We start from the raw sequence: 26,813 nt of genomic DNA, 5'->3' as shown, positions 1-26,813 counted from the left end.
AATGGAATGGAATCAATCCGAAAGGAATGGAATGGAATGGAAGGGAATGGAAATAAATGGAATCAACCCGAATGGAATGGAATGGAATGAAATGGAATGGAAGGAAATGGAATGGAATGGAATCGAATGAAATGAAATAGAATGGAACGGAAGGAAATGGAAGGGAATGAGATGGAATGGAATGGAATTGAATCAACCCAAATGGAATGGAATGGAATGGAATGGAGTGGAACCTAACGTAATGTAATGAAATGGATTGGAATGGAATGGAATGGAATATAGTGGAATGGAATCATCCCAAGTGGAATGGATGGGAATGGAATGGAATGGAATGGAGTGGAATCAACCCGAATGGAATGGAATGGAATCAACCCGAAAGGAATGGAATGGAATGGAATGGAATGGAATGGAATGGAATGGAATGGAATCAACCCTAGTAGAATGGAATGGAATGGAATGGAATGGAATGGAATGGAATCAACCAGAATGGAATGGAATGGAATAGAATGGAATGGAATGGGATCAACCCGAATGGAATGGAATGGAATGCAATCGAATGGAATCAACCCGAATGGAATGGAATGGTATGGCATCGAATGCAATGGAATGGAATCGAATGGAATCAAACCGAATGGAGTGGAATGGAATGGAATGGAATCAACCAGAATGGAATGGAATGGAATGAAATGGAATGGAATGGAATGGAATCAACCCGAATGGAATGGAATGGAATGGATTGGAATGGAATGGAATGGAATGGTATCAACCCGAATGGAATGGAATGGAATGGAATGGAATGGAATGGAATGGAATGGAATCAACCCCAATAGAATCGAATGGAATGGAATGAAATGGAATGGAATGGAATGGAATGGAATGGAATCAACCCGAATGGAATGGAATGGAATGGAATGGAATCCACACGAATCTAAAGGATTGCAGTGGAATGGAATGGAATGCAATGGAATCAACCGTTATTGAAAGGAATGGAATGGAATGAAATGCAATGAAATGGAACGGAATGGAATCAAACTGAATGCAATGGAATGGAATGGAATCAACCCGAATGGAATTGAATGGAATGGAATGGAATGCAATGGAATAGAACGGAATCAAGCCTAATGGAACGGAATGGAATGGAATGGAAAGAATGGAATGGAATGGAATCAACACGAATGGAATGGAATGGAATGGAATGGAATGGAATCGAATGGAATCAACCCGAATGGAATGGAATGGAATGGAATGGAATGGAATGGAATGGAATGGAATCAACCCGAATGGAATGGAATGGAATCAACCCGAATTGAATGGAAAGGAATGGAATGAAATGCAATGAAATGGAACGGAATGGAATCAATCTGAATGGAGAGGAATAGAATAGAATGGAATGGAATGGAATGGAAGGGAATCAACCCGAATGGAGTGGAATGCAGTGGAATGGAATGGAATGGAATGGAATGGAATCAATGCGAATCTAATGGAATGGAATGGAATGTACTGGAATCAACCCGATTGGAATGGAATGGAATGGAATGGAATGGAACGGAATCAACCGCAATGGAATGGAGTGGAATGGAATGGAATGGAATCGAATGGAATGGAATCAACACGAAAATAATGGAATGGAATGCAATGGAATGGAATGGAATGGAATGCAATCAACACTAATGGAATGGAATGCAATGCAATGGAATGGAATGCAATGCCATGGAATGGAATGGAATGGATTGGAATGGAATCAACACGAATAGAATGGAATGGAATGGACTGGAATGGAATGGATTTGAATGGAATCAACCAGAATGGAATGGAATGGAATGGAATGGAATGGAATCAACCCGAATGGAATGGAATGGAATGGAATGGAATGGAATGGAATGGAATGGAATGGAATCGAATCGAATGGAATCAACCCGAATGGAATGGAATGGAATGGAATGGAATGGAATGGGAATGAATGGAATGGAATGGAATGGTATGGAATCAACCCGAATGGAATGGAATGGAATGGAATGGAATCAACCCGAATGGAATGGAATGAAATGAAATGGAATGGAATGGAATGAAATGGAATGGAATGAAATGGAATGGAATGGAATGAAATGGAATGGAATTGAACGGAATGAAATGGAAGGGAATGAGATGGAATGGAATGCAATTGAATGAACCCAAGTGGAATGGAATGGTATGGAATGTAGCTGGAATCGAACGTAATGTAATGAAATGGATTGGAATGGAATGGAATGGAATACAGTGGAATGGAATAATCCCAAGTGGAATGGATTGGAATGGAATGGAATGGAATGGAGTGGAATCAACGCGAATGGAATGGAATGGAATGGAATGGAATCAACCAGAATGGAATGAAATAGAATGGAATGGAATCAATCGGAATGGAATGGAATGGAATGGAAAGAAATGGATTGGAATGGAATGGAATCAACCCGAATGGAATGGCAGGGAATGGAATGGAATGGAATGGAATGGAATGAAATGGAATGGAATGAAATGGAATGGAATGGAATGGAACAGAAAGAAATGGAATAGTATGATATGGAATGGAATCAACCCGCATGGAATGGAATGGAATGGAATGGAATGGAATGGAATGGAATGGAATCAACCCAAATAAAATGGAATGGAATGGAATGGTATGGAATGGAATGGAATGGAATCAACCCGAATGGAATGGAATGGAATGGAATGGAATGGAATGGAATGGAATCAATCCGAATGGAATGGAAAGGAATGGAATGGAATGGAATGGAGTGGAATGGAATGGAATGGAATGGAATCAAACCGAATGTATTGGAGTGGAATGGAATGGCATGGAATGCAATCAACCCGAATGGAATGGAATGGAATGGAATGGAATGGATTGGAATGGAATGCAATGGCATGGAGTCACCATGCATGGAATGGAATCGAATGGAATGGAATGGAATGGAATTGAATGGAATCAACACCAATGGAATGGAATGGAATGGTATGAAATGGAATGGAATGGAATGGAATGAAATGGAAGGGAATGAGATGGAATGGAATGGAACTGAATCAACCCAAGTAGAATGGAATGGAATGGAATGTAGTGGAATCGAACGTAATGTAATGAAATGGATTGGAATGGAATGGAATGGAATACAGTGGAATGGAATCATCCCAAGTGGAATGGATTGGAATGGAATGGAATGGAATGGAGTGGAATGAAACCGAATGGAATGGATTGGAATGGAATGGAATCAACCCGAATGGAATGAAAAAGAATGGATTGGAATCAACCCGAATGGAATGGAATGGAATGGAATGGAAAGGAATGGAATGGAATGGAATGGAATGAAATGGAATGTAATGGAATGGAATCAACCCGAATGGAATGGCATCGAATGGAATGGAATGGAATGAAATGGAATGGAATGAAATGGAAAGGAATGGAATGGAACAGAATGAAATGGAATGGAATGAGATGGAATGGAATGAACCCGGATGGAATGGAATGGAATGGAATGGAATCAACCCAAATGAAATGGAATGGAATGGAATTGTATGGAATGGAATGGAATTGAATGATCCCGAATGGAATGGAATGGAATGGATGGAATGGAATCAACCCAAATGAAATGGAATGAAATGGAATGGTATGGAATAGAATCGAATGGAATCAACCGGAGTGGAATGGAATGGAATGGAATGGAATGGAATCAATCTGAATGGAATGGAAAGGAATGGAATGGAAAGGAATGGAGTTGAATGGAATGGAATGGAATGGAATAAAACCGAATGGATTGGAATGGAATGGCATGGAATGGAATGGAATCAACCCGAATGGAATGGAATGGAATGGAATGGAATAGCATGGAGTCACACCGAATGGAATGGAATGGAATGGAATGGAATGGAATGGAATCAACCCGAATTGAATGGAATGGAATGGAGAGGAATGGAATGGAATGGAATGGAATGGAATCAACCCCAATGGAATGGAATGGTGTGGAATGGAATGGAATGGAAGGGAATCAACCCAAATGGAATGGAATGGAATGGAATGGAATGGAATGGAATGGAAGGGAATCAACCCGAATGGAATGGAATGGAATGGAATGGAATGGAATGGAATCAACCAGAATGCAATGGAATGGAATGGAATGGAATGGAATGGAATGGAATGGAATGGAATGGAATCAACCCGAATTGAATGGAATGGAATGGAAAGGAATGGGAATGAATGGAATGTAATGGAATGGAATGGAATCAATCCGAAAGGAATGGAATGGAATGGAAGGGAATGGAAATAAATGGAATCAACCCGAATGGAATGGAATGGAATGAAATGGAATGGAAGGAAATGGAATGGAATGGAATCGAATGAAATGAAATAGAATGGAACGGAAGGAAATGGAAGGGAATGAGATGGAATGGAATGGAATTGAATCAACCCAAATGGAATGGAATGGAATGGAATGGAGTGGAACCTAACGTAATGTAATGAAATGGATTGGAATGGAATGGAATGGAATATAGTGGAATGGAATCATCCCAAGTGGAATGGATGGGAATGGAATGGAATGGAATGGAGTGGAATCAACCCGAATGGAATGGAATGGAATCAACCCGAAAGGAATGGAATGGAATGGAATGGAATGGAATGGAATGGAATGAAATGGAATGGAATGAAATGGAATGGAATGGAATGGAATGGAATGGAATGAAATGGAATGGAATGAAATGGAATGGAATGGAATGGAACATAATGAAATGGAATGGAATGAGATGGAATGGAATCAACCCGAATGGAATGGAATGGAATAGAGCGGAATGGAATGGAATGGAATGGAATCAACCCGAATGGAATGGAATGGAATGGAATGGAATGGAATGGAATGCAATGGCATGGAGTCACCCCGAATGGCATGGAATCGAATGGAATAGAATGGAATGGAATGGAATCAACCCGAATAGAATGGAATGGAATCGAATGCAATAGAATGGAATGGAATGGAATCAACCCGAATTGAATGGAATGGAATGGAGAGGAATGGAATGCAATGGAATAAACCCCAATGGAATGGAATGATGTGGAATGGAATGGAATGGAATGGAGCCAACCCAAATGGAATGGAATGGAACGGAATGGAATGGAATGGAATCAACCCGAATGTAATGGAATGGAATCAATCGGAATGCAAAGGAATGGAATGGAATCAACCCGAATGGAATGGAATGGAATGGAATTTATTGGTATGGAATGGAATGAAATCAACCGGTATGCAATGGAATGGAACGGAATGGAATGGAATGGAATGGAATGGAATCAACCCGAATGGAATGGAAAGGAAAGGAATGGAATGGAATGGAATGTAAATGAATGGAATGGAATGGAATGGAATGGAATCAACCCGAATGGAATGGAATGGAATGGAATGGATTGGAATGGAATGGAATGGAATGGAAAGGAATGGAAACAACCCGAATGGAATGGAATGAAAGGAAATGGAATGGAATGAAATGGAATGGAATGGAATGGAATGGAATGGAGTGGAACCTAACGTAATGTAATGAAATGCATTGGAATGGAATGGAATGGAATGGAATACAGTGGAATGTAATCATCCCAAGTGGAATGGATTGGAATGGAATGGAATGGAATGGAGTGGAATCAACCCAAATGGAATGGAATGGAATGGAATGGAATCAACCCGAATGGAATGGAATGGAATGGAATGGAATTAATCCGAATGGAATGGAATGGAATGGAATGGAATGGAATGAAATGGAATGGAATGGAATGGAATGGAATCAACCCAAATGGTAAGGAATGGAATGGAATGGAATGGAATGGAATGGAATGGAACAGAATGGCATGGAATGGAATGGGATGGAATGGAATCAACCCGAGTGGAATGGAATGGAATGGAAAAGAATAGAATGGAATCAACCCAAATGAAATGGAATGTTATGGAATGGAATGGAATGGAATCAACCCGAAAGGAATGGAATGGAATGGAATAGAATGGAATCAATCCGAATGGAATGGAATGGAATGGAATGGAATGGAATGGAATGGAATGGAATGGAATGGAATGAAATGGAATGCAATGAAATGGAATGGAATGGAATGGAACAGAATGCAATGGAATGGAATGAGATGGAATGGAATCAACCCGAATGCAATGGAATGGAATGGAATGGAATGGAATGGAATGGAATGGAATGGAATGGAACAGCATGCAATGGAAAGGAATGAGATAGAATGGAATCAACCCGAATGGAATGGAATGGAATGGAACTGAATGGAATGGAATGGAACCAACCCGAATGGAATGGAATGGAATGGAATGGAATGGAATCAACCCAAATGTAATGGAACGGAATGGAATGGTATGGAATGGAATCGAATGGAATCAACCCGAGTGGAATGGAATGGAATGGAATGGAATGGAATCAATCCGAATGGAATGGAAAGGAATGGAATGTAATGGAATGGAGTGGAATGGAATGGAATGGAATGGATCAAACCGAATGGATTGGAATGGAATGGAATGGTATGGAATGGAATCAACCCGAATGGAATGGAATGGAATGCAATAGCGTGGAGTCACACCGAATGGCATGGAATCGAATGGAATGGAATGGAATGGAAAGGAATCAACCCGAATTGAATGGAATGGAATGGAGAGGAATGGAATGGAATGGAATGGAATGGAATCAACCCCAAAGGAACGGAATGGTGTGGAATGGAGTGGAATGGAATGGAATCAACCCAAATGGAATGGAATGGAACGGAATGGAGTGGAATGGAATGGAAGGGAATCAACCCGAATGGAATGGAATGGAATGGAATGGAATGGAATGGAATGGAATGGAATCAACCGGAATGCAATGGAATGGAATGGAATGCAGTGGAATGGAATGGAATCGAATGGAATCAAACCGAATGCATTGGAATGGAATGGAATGGAATCAACCAGAATGGAATGGAATGGAATGGAATGGAATGAAATGGAATGGAACGGAATGAAATGGAAGGGAATGTGATGGAATGGAATGGAATTGAATCAACCCAAGTGAAATGGAATGGAATGGAATGGAATGGAGCGGAACCTAACGTAATGTAATGCAATGCATTGGAATGGAATGGAATGGAACACAGTGGAATGTAATCATCCCAAGTGGAATGGATTGGAATGGAATGGAGTGGAATCAACACGAATGGAATGGAATGGAATGGAATGGAATGGAATCAACCCGAATGGAATGGAATGAAATAGAATGGAATTAATCCGAATGGAATGGAATGGAATAGAATGGAATGCAATGGAATGGAATGAAATGGAATGGAATGGAATGGAATCAACCCGAATGGAATGGAATGTAATAGAATGGAATGGAATTGAATGGAATGAAATGGAATGGAATGGAATGGAACAGAATGACATGCAATGGAATGCGATGGAATGGAATCAACCCGAATGGAATGGAATGGAATGGAAAGGAATGGAATGGAATCAACCCAAATGAAATGGAATGTTATGGAATGGAATGGAATCAATCCAAACGAAATGGAATGTTATGGAATGGAATGGAATGGAATCAACCCGAAAGGAATGGAATGGAATGGAATGAAATGGAATGGAATGGAATGGAATGGAATCAATCGGAATGGAATGGAATGGAATGGAATGGAATGGAATGGAATGGAATGAAATGGAATGCAATGAAATGGAATGGAATAGAATGATATGGAATGCAATGAAATGGAATGGAATGGAATGGAACAGAATGCAATGGAATGGAATGAGATGGAATGAAATCAACCCGAATGCAATGGAATGGAATGGAATGGAATGGAATGGAATAAACCCGAATGGATTGCAATAGAATGGAATGGAATCAACATGAATCTAAAGGAGTGGAGTGGAATGGAATGGAATGGAATGGAATCAACCCGAATTAAATGGAATGGAATGGAATGAAATGCAATGGAATGGAACGGAATGGAATCAAGCAGAATGGAATGGAATGGAATGGAATGGAATGGAATGGAATGGAATGGAATGGAATGGAATCAACACGAATGGAACGGAATGGAATGGAATGGAATGGAATAGAACGGAATCAACACGAATGGAACGGAATGGAATGGAATGGAATGGAATGGAATGAAATGGAACGGAATCAACCCGTACGGAATGGAATGGAATGGAATGGAATGGAATGGAATGGAATGGACCCAAATGGAATGGAATGCAATGGAATGGAATGGAATGGAATGGAATGGAATGGAATGGAATGGAATGGAATCAACCCGAATGGAATGGAATGGAATGGAATGGAATGGAATGGAATGGAATGGAATAAACCCGAATGGAATGGAATGGAATAGAATGGATTCAACCCGAATAGAATGGAATGAAAAGGAATGGAATGGAATGGAATCAACCCGAATGGAATGGAATGGAATAGAATGAAATGGAATGGAATCAACCCGAATGGAATGGAATGGAATCAACTCGAAAGGACTGGAATGGAATGCAATGGAATGAAATCAACGTGAATGGAACGCAATGGAATGGAATGCAATGGAATGGAACGGAAGGGAATGGAATCAACCCGAATGGAATGCAATGGAATGGAATGGAATGGATTCAACCCGAAAGGAATGGAATGCTGTAGAATGGAATGGAATGGAATGGAATCGACACGAATAGAATGGAATGGAATGGAATGGAATGGAATGCAATGGAATCAACCCGAATGGAATGGAATGGCATGGAACCAACTCGAATGGAATGGAATGGATTGGAATGGAATGGAATCAACCAGAATGGAATGGAATGGAATGGAATGGAATGAACCCGAATGGAATGGAATGGAATAGAATGGAATGGAATCGAAAGGAATCAACACGAATCTAAAGGAATGGACTGGAATGCAGCGCAACGGAATGGAATGGAATGGAATAAACCCGAATTGAATGGAATGCAATGGAATGAAATGCAATGAAACCGAACGGAATGGAATCAACCTGAATTGAATGGAATGGAATGGAATGGAATGGAATGGAATCAACCCGAATGGAATGGAATGGAATGGAATGGAATAGAATGGAATCAACCGTAATGGAATGAAATGTAATGTAATGGAATGGAATGCAATCAACCCGAATGGAAAGGAATGGAATGGAGTGGAATAGAATGGAACGGAGTGTTATCAACTCCAATGGAATGGAATGGAGTGGAATAGAATGGAACGGAATGTTATGAACTCGAATGGAATTGAATGGAAGAGAATGCAATGGAATGGAATGAACCCGAATGGAATGGAATGGAATGGCATGGAATGGAATGGAATTTAATGGAATCAACCCGAATGGAGTGGAATGCAATTGAATGGAATGGAATGGAATGGACTGCAATCATTACGAATCAAATGGAATGGAATGGAATGGAATGGACTGGAATCAACCCGATTGGAATGGAATGGAATGGAATGGAACGGAATCAACCGGAATGGAATGGAATGGAATGGAATGGAATGGAATGGAGTGGAAACAACACGAAAATAATGGAATGGAATGGAATGGATTGGAATGGAATGGAATGGAATGGAATGGATTTGAATGGAATCAACCCGAGTAGAAAGGAATGGAATGGAATGGAATCAACCCGAATGGAATGGAATGCAATGGAATGGAATTGAATCGAATGGAATGAACCCGAATGGAATGGAATGGAATGGAATGGAATGGAATCAACCCGAATGGAATGGCATGGAAGGGAATGGAATCAACACAAATGGAATGGAATGGAATGGAATGGAATGGAATGGAATGGAATGGAATGGAATAAACCTGAATGGAATGGAAAGAAATGTCATGGAATAGAATGGAATGGAATGGAATGGAATCAACCCGAATTGAATGGAATGGAATGGCATGGAATGGAATGGAATGGAGTCAACCTGAATGGAATGGAATGGAATGGAATGGAATCAACCCGAAGGGAATAGTATGGAATGGAATGGAATGCAATGGAATCAACCCGAATGGAATGGATTGGAATGAAATCAAATGGAATGGAATCAACCAGAATGGAATGGAATGGAATGAAATGGTATGGAAAGGAATCAACACGAATCTAATGGAACGGAATGGAATGGAATGGAATCAACCAGAATGGAGTGGAGTGGAATGGAATGGAATGGAATGGAATCAACACGAATATAATGGAATGGAATGGAAAGGAATGGAATGCAATGGAATGGAATGGAATACACAGGAATGGAATCTAATGGAACGGAATGGAATGGAATGGAATGGAATCAACCCGAATGGAATGGAATGGAATGGAACGCAATGGAATGGAATCAACCCGAATGGAATGGAATGGAATCAACGCAAATGGAATGGAATGGAATGGAATGGAATGGAATGGAATCAACCCGAATGGAATGGAATGGAATGGTATGGAATGGAATGGAATGGAATGGAATAAACACGAATGGAATGGAATGGAATGGAATCAACCCGAATGGAATGGAATGGAATGGAATGGAACGGACTGGAATCAACCCGAATGGAATGGCATGGAAGGGAATGGAATCAACCAGAATGGAATGGAATGGAATGGAATGGAATGGAATGGAATGAAATGCAACGAAATGCAATAAACCCGAATGGAATGGAATGGAATGGAATGGAATGGAATGCAATGGAATCAACCTGAATGGAAGGGAATGGAATGACATGGAATGGAGTGGAATGTAATGGAATCAACCCGAATTGAATGGAATGGAATGGCAAGGAATGGAATGGAATGGATGGAGTCAAACCGAATGGAATGGAATGGAATGGAATGGAATGGAATGGAATCAACCCGAATGGAATAGTATGCAGTGGAATGGAATGGAATGGAATGGAATGGAATGGAATGGATTCAACCCGAATGGAATGGAATGGAATGAAATGGAATGGAATGGAATGGAGTCAACCCGAATGGATTGGAATGGAATGGATTGGAATGGAATGGAATGGAATGGAATCCACCCGAATGGAATGGAATGGCATAGAATGGAATGGAATTGAATGGAATCAACACGAATCTAAAGGAATGGAATGGAATGCAATGGAATGGAATGGAATGGAATGGAATCAACCCGAATTGAAAGGAATGGAATGGAATGAAACGCAATGAAACGGAACGGAATGGAATCAACGTGAATGGAGTGGAATGGAATCGAATGGAATGGAATGGAATGGAATGGAATGGAATCAACCCGAATGGAATGGAATGGAATGGAATAGAATGGAATGGAATGGAACGGAATGCAATAGAATGGAATCAATCCTAATGGAATGAAATGGACTGGAATGGAAGGGAATGCAATCAACCCGAACGGAATGGAATAGAATGGAGTGGAATAGAATGCAACGGAATGTTATCAACTCGAATGCAATGGAATGGAGTGGAATAGAATGGAACGGAATGTTATCAACTCGAATGGAATTGAATTTAAGGGAATGGAATGGTATGGAATCAACCCGAATGGAATGGAATGGAATGTCATGGAATGGAATGGAATGGAATGGAATCAACCCTAGTAGAATGGAATGGAATGGAATGGAATGGAATGGAATGGAATGGAATCAACCAGAATGGAATGGAATGGAATAGAATGGAATGGAATGGGATCAACCCGAATGGAATGGAATGGAATGCAATTGAATGGAATCAACCCGAATGGAATGGAATGGTATGGCATCGAATGCAATGGAATGGAATCGAATGGAATCAAACCGAATGGAGTGGAATGGAATGGAATGGAATCAACCAGAATGGAATGGAATGGAATGAAATGGAATGGAATGGAATGGAATCAACCCGAATGGAATGGAATGGAATGGATTGGAATGGAATGGAATGGAATGGTATCAACCCGAATGGAATGGAATGGAATGGAATGGAATGGAATGGAATGGAATGGAATGGAATCAACCCCAATAGAATCGAATGGAATGGAATGAAATGGAATGGAATGGAATGGAATGGAATGGAATCAACCCGAATGGAATGGAATGGAATGGAATGGAATCCACACGAATCTAAAGGATTGCAGTGGAATGGAATGGAATGCAATGGAATCAACCGTTATTGAAAGGAATGGAATGGAATGAAATGCAATGAAATGGAACGGAATGGAATCAAACTGAATGCAATGGAATGGAATGGAATCAACCCGAATGGAATTGAATGGAATGGAATGGAATGCAATGGAATAGAACGGAATCAAGCCTAATGGAACGGAATGGAATGGAATGGAAAGAATGGAATGGAATGGAATCAACACGAATGGAATGGAATGGAATGGAATGGAATGGAATCGAATGGAATCAACCCGAATGGAATGGAATGGAATGGAATGGAATGGAATGGAATGGAATGGAATGGAATGGAATCAACCCGAATGGAATGGAATGGAATCAACTCGAAGGGACTGGAATGGAATGCAATGGAATGCAATCATCCCGAATGGAATGGAATGGAATGGAATGGAATGAAACCAACCCGAATGGAATGCAACGGAATGGAATGCAATGGAATGGAATGGAAGGGAATGGAATCAACCCGAATGGAAAGCAATGGAATGGAATGGAATGGATTCAACCCGAAAGGAATGGAATGCTGTGGAATGGAAAAGAATGGAATCAACCCGAATACAATGGAATGGAATGGAATGGAATGGAATGCAATGGAATCAACCCGAATGGAATGGAATGGAATGGAACTAACTCGAATGGAATGGAATGGATTGGAATGGAATGGAATCAACCAGAATGCAATGGAATGGAATGGAATGGAATGGAATGGAATGGAATGGAATCGAATGGAATCAACACGAATCTAAAGGAATGGAATTGAATGCAATGGAATGGAATGGAATCAACCCGAATTGAATGGAAAGGAATGGAATGAAATGCAATGAAATGGAACGGAATGGAATCAATCTGAATGGAGAGGAATAGAATAGAATGGAATGGAATGGAATGGAAGGGAATCAACCCGAATGGAGTGGAATGCAGTGGAATGGAATGGAATGGAATGGAATGGAATCAATGCGAATCTAATGGAATGGAATGGAATGTACTGGAATCAACCCGATTGGAATGGAATGGAATGGAATGGAATGGAACGGAATCAACCGCAATGGAATGGAGTGGAATGGAATGGAATGGAATCGAATGGAATGGAATCAACACGAAAATAATGGAATGGAATGCAATGGAATGGAATGGAATGGAATGCAATCAACACTAATGGAATGGAATGCAATGCAATGGAATGGAATGCAATGCCATGGAATGGAATGGAATGGATTGGAATGGAATCAACACGAATAGAATGGAATGGAATGGACTGGAATGGAATGGATTTGAATGGAATCAACCAGAATGGAATGGAATGGAATGGAATGGAATGGAATCAACCCGAATGGAATGGAATGGAATGGAATGGAATGGAATGGAATGGAATGGAATCGAATCGAATCGAATGGAATCAACCCGAATGGAATGGAATGGAATGGGAATGAATGGAATGGAATGGAATGGTATGGAATCAACCCGAATGGAATGGAATGGAATGGAATGGAATCAACCCGAATGGAATGGAATGAAATGAAATGGAATGGAATGGAATGAAATGGAATGGAATGAAATGGAATGGAATGGAATGAAATGGAATGGAATTGAACGGAATGAAATGGAAGGGAATGAGATGGAATGGAATGCAATTGAATGAACCCAAGTGGAATGGAATGGTATGGAATGTAGCTGGAATCGAACGTAATGTAATGAAATGGATTGGAATGGAATGGAATGGAATACAGTGGAATGGAATAATCCCAAGTGGAATGGATTGGAATGGAATGGAATGGAATGGAGTGGAATCAACGCGAATGGAATGGAATGGAATGGAATGGAATCAACCAGAATGGAATGAAATAGAATGGAATGGAATCAATCGGAATGGAATGGAATGGAATGGAATGGAATGGAATGGAAAGAAATGGATTGGAATGGAATGGAATCAACCCGAATGGAATGGCAGGGAATGGAATGGAATGGAATGGAATGAAATGGAATGGAATGAAATGGAATGGAATGGAATGGAACAGAAAGAAATGGAATAGTATGATATGGAATGGAATCAACCCGCATGGAATGGAATGGAATGGAATGGAATGGAATGGAATCAACCCAAATAAAATGGAATGGAATGGAATGGTATGGAATGGAATGGAATGGAATCAACCCGAATGGAATGGAATGGAATGGAATGGAATGGAATGGAATGGAATCAATCCGAATGGAATGGAAAGGAATGGAATGGAATGGAATGGAGTGGAATGGAATGGAATGGAATGGAATCAAACCGAATGTATTGGAGTGGAATGGAATGGCATGGAATGCAATCAACCCGAATGGAATGGAATGGAATGGAATGGAATGGATTGGAATGGAATGCAATGGCATGGAGTCACCATGCATGGAATGGAATCGAATGGAATGGAATGGAATGGAATTGAATGGAATCAACACCAATGGAATGGAATGGAATGGTATGAAATGGAATGGAATGGAATGGAATGAAATGGAAGGGAATGAGATGGAATGGAATGGAACTGAATCAACCCAAGTAGAATGGAATGGAATGGAATGTAGTGGAATCGAACGTAATGTAATGAAATGGATTGGAATGGAATGGAATGGAATACAGTGGAATGGAATCATCCCAAGTGGAATGGATTGGAATGGAATGGAATGGAATGGAGTGGAATGAAACCGAATGGAATGGATTGGAATGGAATGGAATCAACCCGAATGGAATGAAAAAGAATGGATTGGAATCAACCCGAATGGAATGGAATGGAATGGAATGGAAAGGAATGGAATGGAATGGAATGGAATGAAATGGAATGTAATGGAATGGAATCAACCCGAATGGAATGGCATCGAATGGAATGGAATGGAATGAAATGGAATGGAATGAAATGGAAAGGAATGGAATGGAACAGAATGAAATGGAATGGAATGAGATGGAATGGAATGAACCCGGATGGAATGGAATGGAATGGAATGGAATCAACCCAAATGAAATGGAATGGAATGGAATTGTATGGAATGGAATGGAATTGAATGATCCCGAATGGAATGGAATGGAATGGAATGGAATGGAATGGAATGGAATGGAATCAACCCGAATGGAATGGAATGGAATGGAATGGAATGGAATCAACCCCAGTGGAATGGAATGGTGTGGAATGGAATGGAATGGAATGGAATCAACTCAAATGGAATGGAATGGAATGGAATGGAATGGAATCAACCCGAATGGAATGGAATGGAATGGAATGGAATGGAATGGAATGGAATCAACCGGAATGCAATGGAATGGAATGGAATGGAATGAAATGGAATGGAATGGAATGGAATCAACCCGAATGGAATGGAATGGAATAGAATGGAATGGGAATGAATGGAATGGAATGGAATGGTATGGAATCAACCCGAATAGAATGGAATGGAATGGAATGGAATCAACCCGAATGGAATGGAATGAAATGAAATGGAATGGAATGGAATGGAATGAAATGGAATGGAATTGAACGGAATGAAATGGAAGGGAATGAGAAGGAATGGAATGGAATTGAATGAACCCAAGAGGAATGGAATGCTATGGAATGTAGTGGAATCGAACGTAATGTAATGAAATGGATTGGAATGGAATGGAATGGAATACAGTGGAATGGAATAATCCCAAGTGGAATGGATTGGAATGGAATGGAATGGAATGGAGTGGAATCAACCCGAATGGAATGGAATGGAATGGAATGGAATCAACCCGAATGGAATGAAATAGAATGGAATGGAATCAACCGGAATGGAATGGAATGGAATGGAATGGAATGGAAAGGAATGGAAAGAAATGGAATGGAATGGAATGGAATCAACCCGAATGGAATGGCAGGGAATGGAATGGAATGGAATGGAATGAAATGGAATGGAATGGAATGGAATGGAACAGAATGAAATGGAATGGTATGAGAAGAATGGAATCAACCCGCATGGAATGGAATGGAATGGAATGGAATGGAATGGAATGGAATCAAACCGAATGGATTGGAGTGGAACGGAATGGCATGGAATGGAATCAACCCAAATGGAATGGAATGGAATGGAATGGAATGGAATGGAATGGAATCAACCCGAATGGAATGGAATGGAATGGCATGGAGTCACCCCGCATGGAATGGAATCCAATGGAATGGAATCGAATGGAATGGAATCAATCCGAATTGAATGGAATGCAATGGAATAGAATCAACCCGAATAGAATGGAATGGAATGGAATGGAATCAACCCGAATGGAATGGAATGGAATGGAATGGAATCAACCCCAGTGGAATGGAATGGTGTGGAATGGAATGGAATGGAATGGAATCAACTCAAATGGAATGGAATGGAATGGAATGGAATGGAATGGAATGGAATGGAATCAACCGGAATGCAATAGAATGGAATGGAATGGAATGGAATGGAATCAACCCGAATGCAAAGGAATGGAATAGAATGGAATGGGAATGAATGGAATGGAATGGAATGGTATGGAATCAACCCGAATGGAATGGAATGGAATGGAATGAATTCAACCCGAATGGAATGGAATGAAATGAAATGGAATGGAATGGAATGAAATGGAATGGAATGAAATGGAATGGAATGGAATGAAATGGAATGGAATGGAATGAAATGGAATGGAATGGAACGGAATGAAATAGAAGGGAATGAGATGGAATGGAATGGAACGGAATCCACCCAAGTGGAATAGAATGGAATTGAATCGAGTGGAATGGAACGTAATGTAATGAAATGGATTGGAATGGAATGGAATAGAATACAGTGGAATGGAATCATCCCAAGTGGAATGGATTGGTATGGAATGGAATGGAATGGAATCAACCTGTATGGAATGGAATGGAATGGAATGGAATGGAATGGAATCAACTGGAATGCAATGGAATGGAATGGAAACGAATGGAATGGAATCAACGAGAATTGAATGGAATGGAATGGATTTTAATCGAATGGAATTGAATGGATTGGAATCAACCCGAATGTAATGGAATGGAATAGAGTGGAATGCAATGGAACGGAATAGAGTGAAATGCAATGGAATGGAATGGAATCAACCCGAATGGAATGGAATGCAATGGAATGGAATGGAATCAACCGGAATGGAATGGAATGTAATCAACCCGAATGGAATGGAATGCAATGGAATGGAATGGAGTGGAATCAACCCGAATGGAACGGAAAGGAATGGAATGGAATCAACCCTAATGGAATGGAATGGAAAGGAATGGTATCAACCCGAAAGGAATGGAATACAATGGAATGGAGTGGACTGGAATCAACACGAATGGAATGGAATGGAATGGAATAGAATCAACCCGAACAGAATGGAATGGAATGGAATGGAATCAACCCGAAAGAAATGGAATGGAATGAAATGGAATCAACCCCAGTGGAATGGAATGGTGTGGAATGGAATGGAATGGAATGGAATCAACTCAAATGGAATGGAATGGAATGGAATGGAATGGAATGGAATCAACCCGAATGGAATGGAATGGAATGGAATGGAATGGAATGGAATGGAATCAACCGGAATGCAATGGAATGGAATGGAATGGAATGAAATGGAATGGAATGGAATGGAATCAACCCGAATGGAATGGAATGGAATAGAATGGAATGGGAATGAATGGAATGGAATGGAATGGTATGGAATCAACCCGAATAGAATGGAATGGAATGGAATGGAATCAACCCGAATGGAATGGAATGAAATGAAATGGAATGGAATGGAATGGAATGAAATGGAATGGAATTGAACGGAATGAAATGGAAGTGAATGAGAAGGAATGGAATGGAATTGAATGAACCCAAGAGGAATGGAATGCTATGGAATGTAGTGGAATCGAACGTAATGTAATGAAATGGATTGGAATGGAATGGAATGGAATACAGTGGAATGGAATAATCCCAAGTGGAATGGATTGGAATGGAATGGAATGGAATGGAGTGGAATCAACCCGAATGGAATGGAATGGAATGGAATGGAATCAACCCGAATGGAATGAAATAGAATGGAATGGAATCAACCGGAATGGAATGGAATGGAATGGAATGGAATGGAATGGAATGGAAAGGAATGGAAAGAAATGGAATGGAATGGAATGGAATCAACCCGAATGGAATGGCAGGGAATGTAATGGAATGGAATGGAATGAAATGGAATGGAATGGAATGGAATGGAATGGAATGGAATGGAATGGAATGGAACAGAATGAAATGGAATGGTATGAGAAGAATGGAATCAACCCGCATGGAATGGAATGGAATGGAATGGAATGGAATCAAACCGAATGGATTGGAGTGGAACGGAATGGCATGGAATGGAATCAACCCAAATGGAATGGAATGGAATGGAATGGAATGGAATGGAATGGAATGGAATGGAATGGAATGGAATCAACCCGAATGGAATGGAATGGAATGGCATGGAGTCACCCCGCATGGAATGGAATCCAATGGAATGGAATCGAATGGAATGGAATCAACCCGAATTGAATGGAATGCAATGGAATAGAATCAACCCGAATAGAATGGAATGGAATGGAATGGAATCAACCCGAATGGAATGGAATGGAATGGAATGGAATCAACCCCAGTGGAATGGAATGGTGTGGAATGGAATGGAAAGGAATGGAATCAACTCAAATGGAATGGAATGGAATGGAATGGAATCAACCGGAATGCAATAGAATGGAATGGAATGGAATGGAATGGAATCAACCCGAATGCAAAGGAATGGAATAGAATGGAATGGGAATGAATGGAATGGAATGGAATGGTATGGAATCAACCCGAATGGAATGGAATGCAATGGAATGGATTCAACCCGAATGGAATGGAATGAAATGAAATGGAATGGAATGGAATGAAATGGAATGGAATGAAATGGAATGGAATGGAATGAAATGGAATGGAATGGAACGGAATGAAATAGAAGGGAATGAGTGGAATGGAATGGAATGGAATCCACCCAAGTGGAATAGAATGGAATTGAATCGAGTGGAATGGAACGTAATGTAATGAAATGGATTGGAATGGAATGGAATAGAATACAGTGGAATGGAATCATCCCAAGTGGAATTGATTGGTATGGAATGGAATGGAATGGAATCAAACTGTATGGAATGGAATGGAATGGAATGGAATGGAATGGAATGGAATGGAATGCAATGGAATGGAATGGAAACGAATGGAATGGAATCAACGAGAATTGAATGGAATGGAATGGATTTTAATCGAATGGAATTGAATGGAATGGAATCAACCCGAATGTAATGGAATGGAATAGAGTGGAATGCAATGGAACGGAATAGAGTGGAATGCAATGGAATGGAATGGAATCAACCCGAATGGAATGGAATGCAATGGAATGGAATGGAATCAACCGGAATGGAATGGAATGTAATCAACCCGAATGGAATGGAATGCAATGGAATGGAATGGAGTGGAATCAACCCGAATGGAACGGAAAGGAATGGAATGGAATCAACCCAAATGGAATGGAATGGAATGGAATGGTATCAACCCGAATGGAATGGAATACAATGGAATGGAATGGACTGGAATCAACACGAATGGAATGGAATGGAATAGAATCAACCCGAATAGAATGGAATGGAATGGAATGGAATCAACCCGAAAGAAATGGAATGGAATGAAATGGAATCAACCCCAGTGGAATGGAATGGTGTGGAATGGAATGGAATGGAATGGAATCAACTCAAATGGAATGGAATGGAATGGAATGGAATCAACCCGAATGGAATGGAATGGAATGGAATGGAACGGAATGGAATCAACCGGAATGCAATGGAATGGAATGGAATGGAATGGAATGGAATGGAATGGAATCAACCCGAATGGAATGGAATGGAATAGAATGGAATGGGAATGAATGGAATGGAATGGAATGGTATGGAATCAACCCGAATGGAATGGAATGAAATGAAATGGAATGGAATGGAATGGAATGGAATGGAATGGAATGGAATGAAATGGAATGGAATTGAACGGAATGAAATGGAAGGGAATGAGAGGGAATGGAATGGAATTGAATGAACCCAAGTGGAATGGAATGCTATGGAATGTAGTGGAATCGAACGTAATGTAATGAAATGGATTGGAATGGAATGGAATGGAATACAGTGGAATGGAATAATCCCAAGTGGAATGGATTGGAATGGAATGGAATGGAATGGAGTGGAATCAACCCGAATGGAATGGAATGGAATGGAATGGAATCAACCCGAATGGAATGAAATAGAATGGAATGGAATCAACCGGAATGGAATGGAATGGAATGGAATGGAATGGAATGGAATGGAATGGAATGGAAAGGAATGGAAAGAAATGGAATGGAATGGAATGGAATCAACCCGAATGGAATGGCAGGGAATGGAATGGAATGGAATGGAATGAAATGGAATGGAATGGAATGGAATGGAATGGAATGGAATGGAATGGAATGGAACAGAATGAAATGGAATGGTATGAGAAGAATGGAATCAACCCGCATGGAATGGAATGGAATGGAATGGAATCAACCAAAATGATATGGAATGGAATGGAATGGTATGGAATGGAATGGAATGGAATCAACCCGAATGGAATGGAATGGAATGGAATGGAATGGAATGGAATGGAATCAATCCGAATGGAATGGAAAGGAATGGAATGGATTGAAGTGGAATGGAATGGCACGGAATGCAATCAAACCGAATGGAATGGAATGGAATGGAAGGGAATGGATTGGAATGGAATACAATGGCATGGAGTCACCACCCATGGAATGGAATCGAATGGAATGAAATGGAATGGAATGGAATGGAATCAAAACCAATGGAATGGAATGGAATGGTATGAAATGGAATGGAATGGAATGGAATGAAATGGAATGGAATGGAACAGAATGAAATGGAAGGGAATGAGATGCAATGGAATGGAATTGAATCAACCCAAGTAGAATGGAATGGAATGGAATGTAGTGGAATCGAACGTAATGTAATGAAATGGATTGGAATGGAATGGAATGGAATACAGTGGAATGGAATCATCCCAAGTGGAATGGATTGGAATGGAATGGAATGGAATGGAGTGGAATCAACCCGAATGGAATGCATTGGAATGGAATGGAATCAACCCGAATGGAATGAAATAGAATGGATTGGAATCAACCCGAATGGAATGGAATGGAATGGAATCAACCAAAATAAATTGGAATGTAATGGAATGGAATGGAATGGAATCAATCCGAATGGAATGGAATGGAATGGAATGGAATGGAATGGAATGGAATCAATCAGAATGGAATGGAATGGAATGGAATGGAATGGAATGGAATGGAATGAAATGGAATGGAATAAAATGGAACGGAATGCAATGGAACAGAGTGCAATGAAATGGAATGAGATGGAATGCAATCAACCCGAATGGAATGGAATGGAATGGAATGGAATGGAATGGAATGGAATCAACCCGAAAGGAATGGAGTGGAATGGAATGGTATGGAATGGAAGGGAATGGAATCAACCAGAATGGAACGGAATGGAATGGAATGGAATGGAATCAATGCGAATGGAATGGATAGGAATGGAATGGAATGGAATGGAGTGGAATGGAATGGAATGGAATGGAATCAAAACGAATGGATTGGAATGGAATGGAAAGGAATGGAATGGAATCAACCTGAATGGAATGGAATGGAATGAAATGGAATGCAATGCCATGGAGTCACCCCGAACGGAATGGAATGGAATGGAATGGAATGCAATGGAATGGAATCAACACGAATTGAATGGAATGGAATGGAGAGGAATGGAATGGAATGGAATGGAATGAAATGGAATGCATTGAAATGGAATGGAATGAAATGGAAAGCATTGAAATGGAATGGAATGGAATGGAACAGAATGCAATGGAATGGAATGAGACGGAATGGAATCAACACGAATGGAATGGAATGAAATGGAATGGAATGGAATGGAATGGAATCAACCCGAATGGAATGGAGTGGAATGGAATGGAATGGAATGGAATGAAATGGAATGCAATGAAATGGAATGGAATGGAATGGAATGGAACAGAATGCAATGGAATGGAATGAGATGGAATGGAATCAACCCGAATTGAATGGAATGGAATGGAATTGAATGGAATGGAATGGAATGATCCCGAATGGAATGGAATGGAATGGATGGAATGGAATCAACCCAAATGAAATGGAATGAAATGGAATGGTATGGAATAGAATCGAATGGAATCAACCGGAGTGGAATGGAATGGAATGGAATGGAATGGAATCAATCTGAATGGAATGGAAAGGAATGGAATGGAAAGGAATGGAGTTGAATGGAATGGAATGGAATGGAATAAAACCGAATGGGTTGGAATGGAATGGCATGGAATGGATTGGAATAAACCCGAATGGAATGGAATGGAATGGAATGGAATGGAATGGAATAGCATGGAGTCACACCGAATGGAATGGAATGGAATGGAATGGAATGGAATGGAATCAACCCGAATTGAATGGAATGGAATGGAGAGGAATGGAATGGAATGGAATGGAATGGAATCAACCCCAATGGAATGGAATGGTGTGGAATGGAATGGAATGGAAGGGAATCAACCCAAATGGAATGGAATGGAATGGAATGGAATGGAATGGAATGGAATGGAATGGAATGGAATCAACCAGAATGCAATGGAATGGAATGGAATGGAATGGAATGGAATGGAATCAACCCGAATTGAATGGAATGGAATGGAAAGGAATGGGAATGAATGGAAAGTAATGGAATGGAATGGAACCAATCCGAAAGGAATGGAATGGAATGGAAGGGAATGGAAATAAATGGAATCAACCCGAATGGAATGGAATGGAATGAAATGGAATGGAAGGAAATGGAATGGAATGGAATCGAATGAAATGAAATAGAATGGAACGGAAGGAAATGGAAGGGAATGAGATGGAATGGAATGGAATTGAATCAACCCAAATGGAATGGAATGGAATGGAATGGAGTGGAACCTAACGTAATGTAATGAAATGGATTGGAATGGAATGGAATGGAATATAGTGGAATGGAATCATCCCAAGTGGAATGGATGGGAATGGAATGGAATGGAATGGAGTGGAATCAACCCGAATGGAATGGAATGGAATCAACCCGAAAGGAATGGAATGGAATGGAATGGAATGGAATGAAATGGAATGGAATGAAATGGAATGGAATGGAATGGAATGGAATGGAATGAAATGGAATGGAATGAAATGGAATGGAATGGAATGGAACATAATGAAATGGAATGGAATGAGATGGAATGGAATCAACCCGAATGGAATGGAATGGAATAGAGTGGAATGGAATGGAATGGAATGGAATCAACCCGAATGGAATGGAATGGAATGGAATGGAATGGAATGGAATGGAATGGAATGGAATGCAATGGCATGGAGTCACCACGAATGGCATGGAATCGAATGGAATAGAATGGAATGGAATGCAATCAACCCGAATAGAATGGAATGGAATCGAATGCAATAGAATGGAATGGAATGGAATCAACCCGAATTGAATGGAATGGAATGGAGAGGAATGGAATGGAATGGAATAAACCCCAATGGAATGGAATGGTGTGGAATGGAATGGAATGGAGCCAACCCAAATGGAATGGAATGGAACGGAATGGAATGGAATGGAATCAACCCGAATGTAATGGAATGGAATCAATCGGAATGCGAAGGAATGGAATGGAATCAACCCGAATGGAATGGAATGGAATGGAATTTATTGGTATGGAATGGAATGAAATCAACCGGTATGCAATGGAATGGAACGGAATGGAATGGAATGGAATGGAATGGAATCAACCCGAATGGAATGGAAAGGAAAGGAATGGAATAGAATGGAATGTAAATGAATGGAATGGAATGGAATGGAATGGAATCAACCCGAATGGAATGGAATGGAATGGAATGGATTGGAATGGAATGGAATGGAATGGAAAGGAATGGAAACAACCCGAATGGAATGGAATCAACACGAATGGAACGGAATGGAATGGAATGGAATGGAATAGAACGGAATCAACACGAATGGAACGGAATGGAATGGAATGGAATGGAATGGAATGTAATGAAGTGGAACGGAATCAACCCGTGCGGAATGGAATGGAATGGAATGGAATGGAATCGACCCAAATGGAATGGAATGCAATGGAATGGAATGGAATGGAAAGGAATGGAATGGAATCAACCCGAATGGAATGGAATGGAATGGAATGGAATGGAATGGAATGGAATAAACCCGAATGGAATGGAATGGAATGGAATGGAATGGAATGGAATGGAATAGAATGGATTCAACCCGAATAGAATGGAATGAAAAGGAATGGAATGGAATGGAATGGAATGGAATGGAATCAACCCGAATGGAATGGAATGGAATAGAATGAAATGGAATGGAATCAACCCGAATGGAATGGAATGGAATCAACTCGAAAGGACTGGAATGGAATGCAATGGAATGAAATCAACGTGAATGGAACGCAATGGAATGGAATGCAATGGAATGGAACGGAAGGGAATGGAATCAACCCGAATGGAATGCAATGGAATGGAATGGAATGGATTCAACCCGAAAGGAATGGAATGCTGTAGAATGGAATGGAATGGAATCGACCCGAATAGAATGGAATGGAATGGAATGGAATGGAATGGAATGCAATGGAATCAACCCGAATGGAATGGAATGGCATGGAACCAACTCGAATGGAATGGAATGGATTGGAATGGAATGGAATCAACCAGAATGGAATGGAATGGAATGGAATGGAATGAACCCGAAAGGAATGGAATGGAATAGAATGGAATGGAAATGAAAGGAATCAACACGAATCTAAAGGAATGGACTGGAATGCAGCGGAATGGAATGGAATGGAATGGAATAAACCCGAATTGAATGGAATGCAATGGAATGAAATGCAATGAAATGGAACGGAATGGAATCAACCTGAATTGAATGGAATGGAATGGAATGGAATGGAATGGAATGGAATGGAATGGAATGGAATCAACCCGAATGGAATGGAATGGAAAGGAATGGAATAGAATGGAATCAACCGTAATGGAATGAAATGTAATGTAATGGAATGGAATGCAATCAACCCGAATGGAAAGGAATGGAATGGAGTGGAATAGAATGGAACGGAATGTTATCAACTCCAATGGAATGGAATGGAGTGGAATAGAATGGAACGGAATGTTATGAACTCGAATGGAATTGAATGGAAGGGAATGCAATGGAATGGAATGAACCCGAATGGAATGGAATGGAATGGCATGGAATGGAATGGAATTTAATGGAATCAACCCGAATGGAGTGGAATGCAATTGAATGGAATGGAATGGACTGCAATCATTACGAATCAAATGGAATGGAATGGAATGGAATGGACTGGAATCAACCAGATTGGAATGGAATGGAATGGAATGGAACGGAATCAACCGGAATGGAATGGAATGGAATGGAATGGAATGGAGTGGAAACAACATGAAAATAATGGAATGGAATGGAATGGATTGGAATGGAATGGAATGGAATGGATTTGAATGGAATCAACCGGAGTAGAAAGGAATGGAATGGAATGGAATGGAATGGAATCCACCAGAATGGAATGGAATGGAATGGAATGGAATCAACCCGAATGGAATGGAATGCAATGGAATGGAATTGAATCGAATGGAATGAACCCGAATGGAATGGAATGGAATGGAATGGAATGGAATCAACCCGAATGGAATGGCATGGAAGGGAATGGAATCAACACAAATGGAATGGAATGGAATGGAATGGAATGGAATGGAATGGAATGGAATGGAATAAACCTGAATGGAATGGAAAGAAATGTCATGGAATGGAATGGAATGGAATGGAATGGAATCAACCCGAATTGAATGGAATGGAATGGCATGGAATGGAATGGAATGGAGACAACCTGAATGGAATGGAATGGAATGGCATGGAATCAACCCGAAGGGAATAGTATGGAATGGAATGGAATGCAATGGAATCAACCCGAATGGAATGGATTGGAATGAAATCAAATGGAATGGAATCAACCAGAATGGAATGGAATGGAATGAAATGGTATGGAAAGGAATCAACACGAATCTAATGGAACGGAATGGAATGGAATGGAATCAACCAGAATGGAGTGGAGTGGAATGGAATGGAATGGAATGGAATCAACACGAATATAATGGAATGGAATGGAAAGGAATGGAATGCAATGGAATGGAATGGAATACACAGGAATGGAATCTAATGGAACGGAATGGAATGGAATGGAATCAACCCGAATGGAATGGAATGGAATGGAACGCAATGGAATGGAATCAACCCGAATGGAATGGAATGGAATCAACGCAAATGGAATGGAATGGAACGGAATGGAATGGAATCAACCTGAATGGAATGGAATGGAATGGTATGGAATGGAATGGAATGGAATCAACACGAATGGAATGGAATGGAATGGAATCAACCCGAATGGAATGGAATGGAATGGAATGGAACGGACTGGAATCAACCCGAATGGAATGGCATGGAAGGGA

This window comes from Pan troglodytes, chromosome 14 (assembly GCF_028858775.2).
Source record: "Pan troglodytes isolate AG18354 chromosome 14, NHGRI_mPanTro3-v2.0_pri, whole genome shotgun sequence".
NCBI lineage: Eukaryota > Metazoa > Chordata > Mammalia > Primates > Hominidae > Pan > Pan troglodytes.
Note: the sequence above shows the minus strand (reverse complement) of the source record.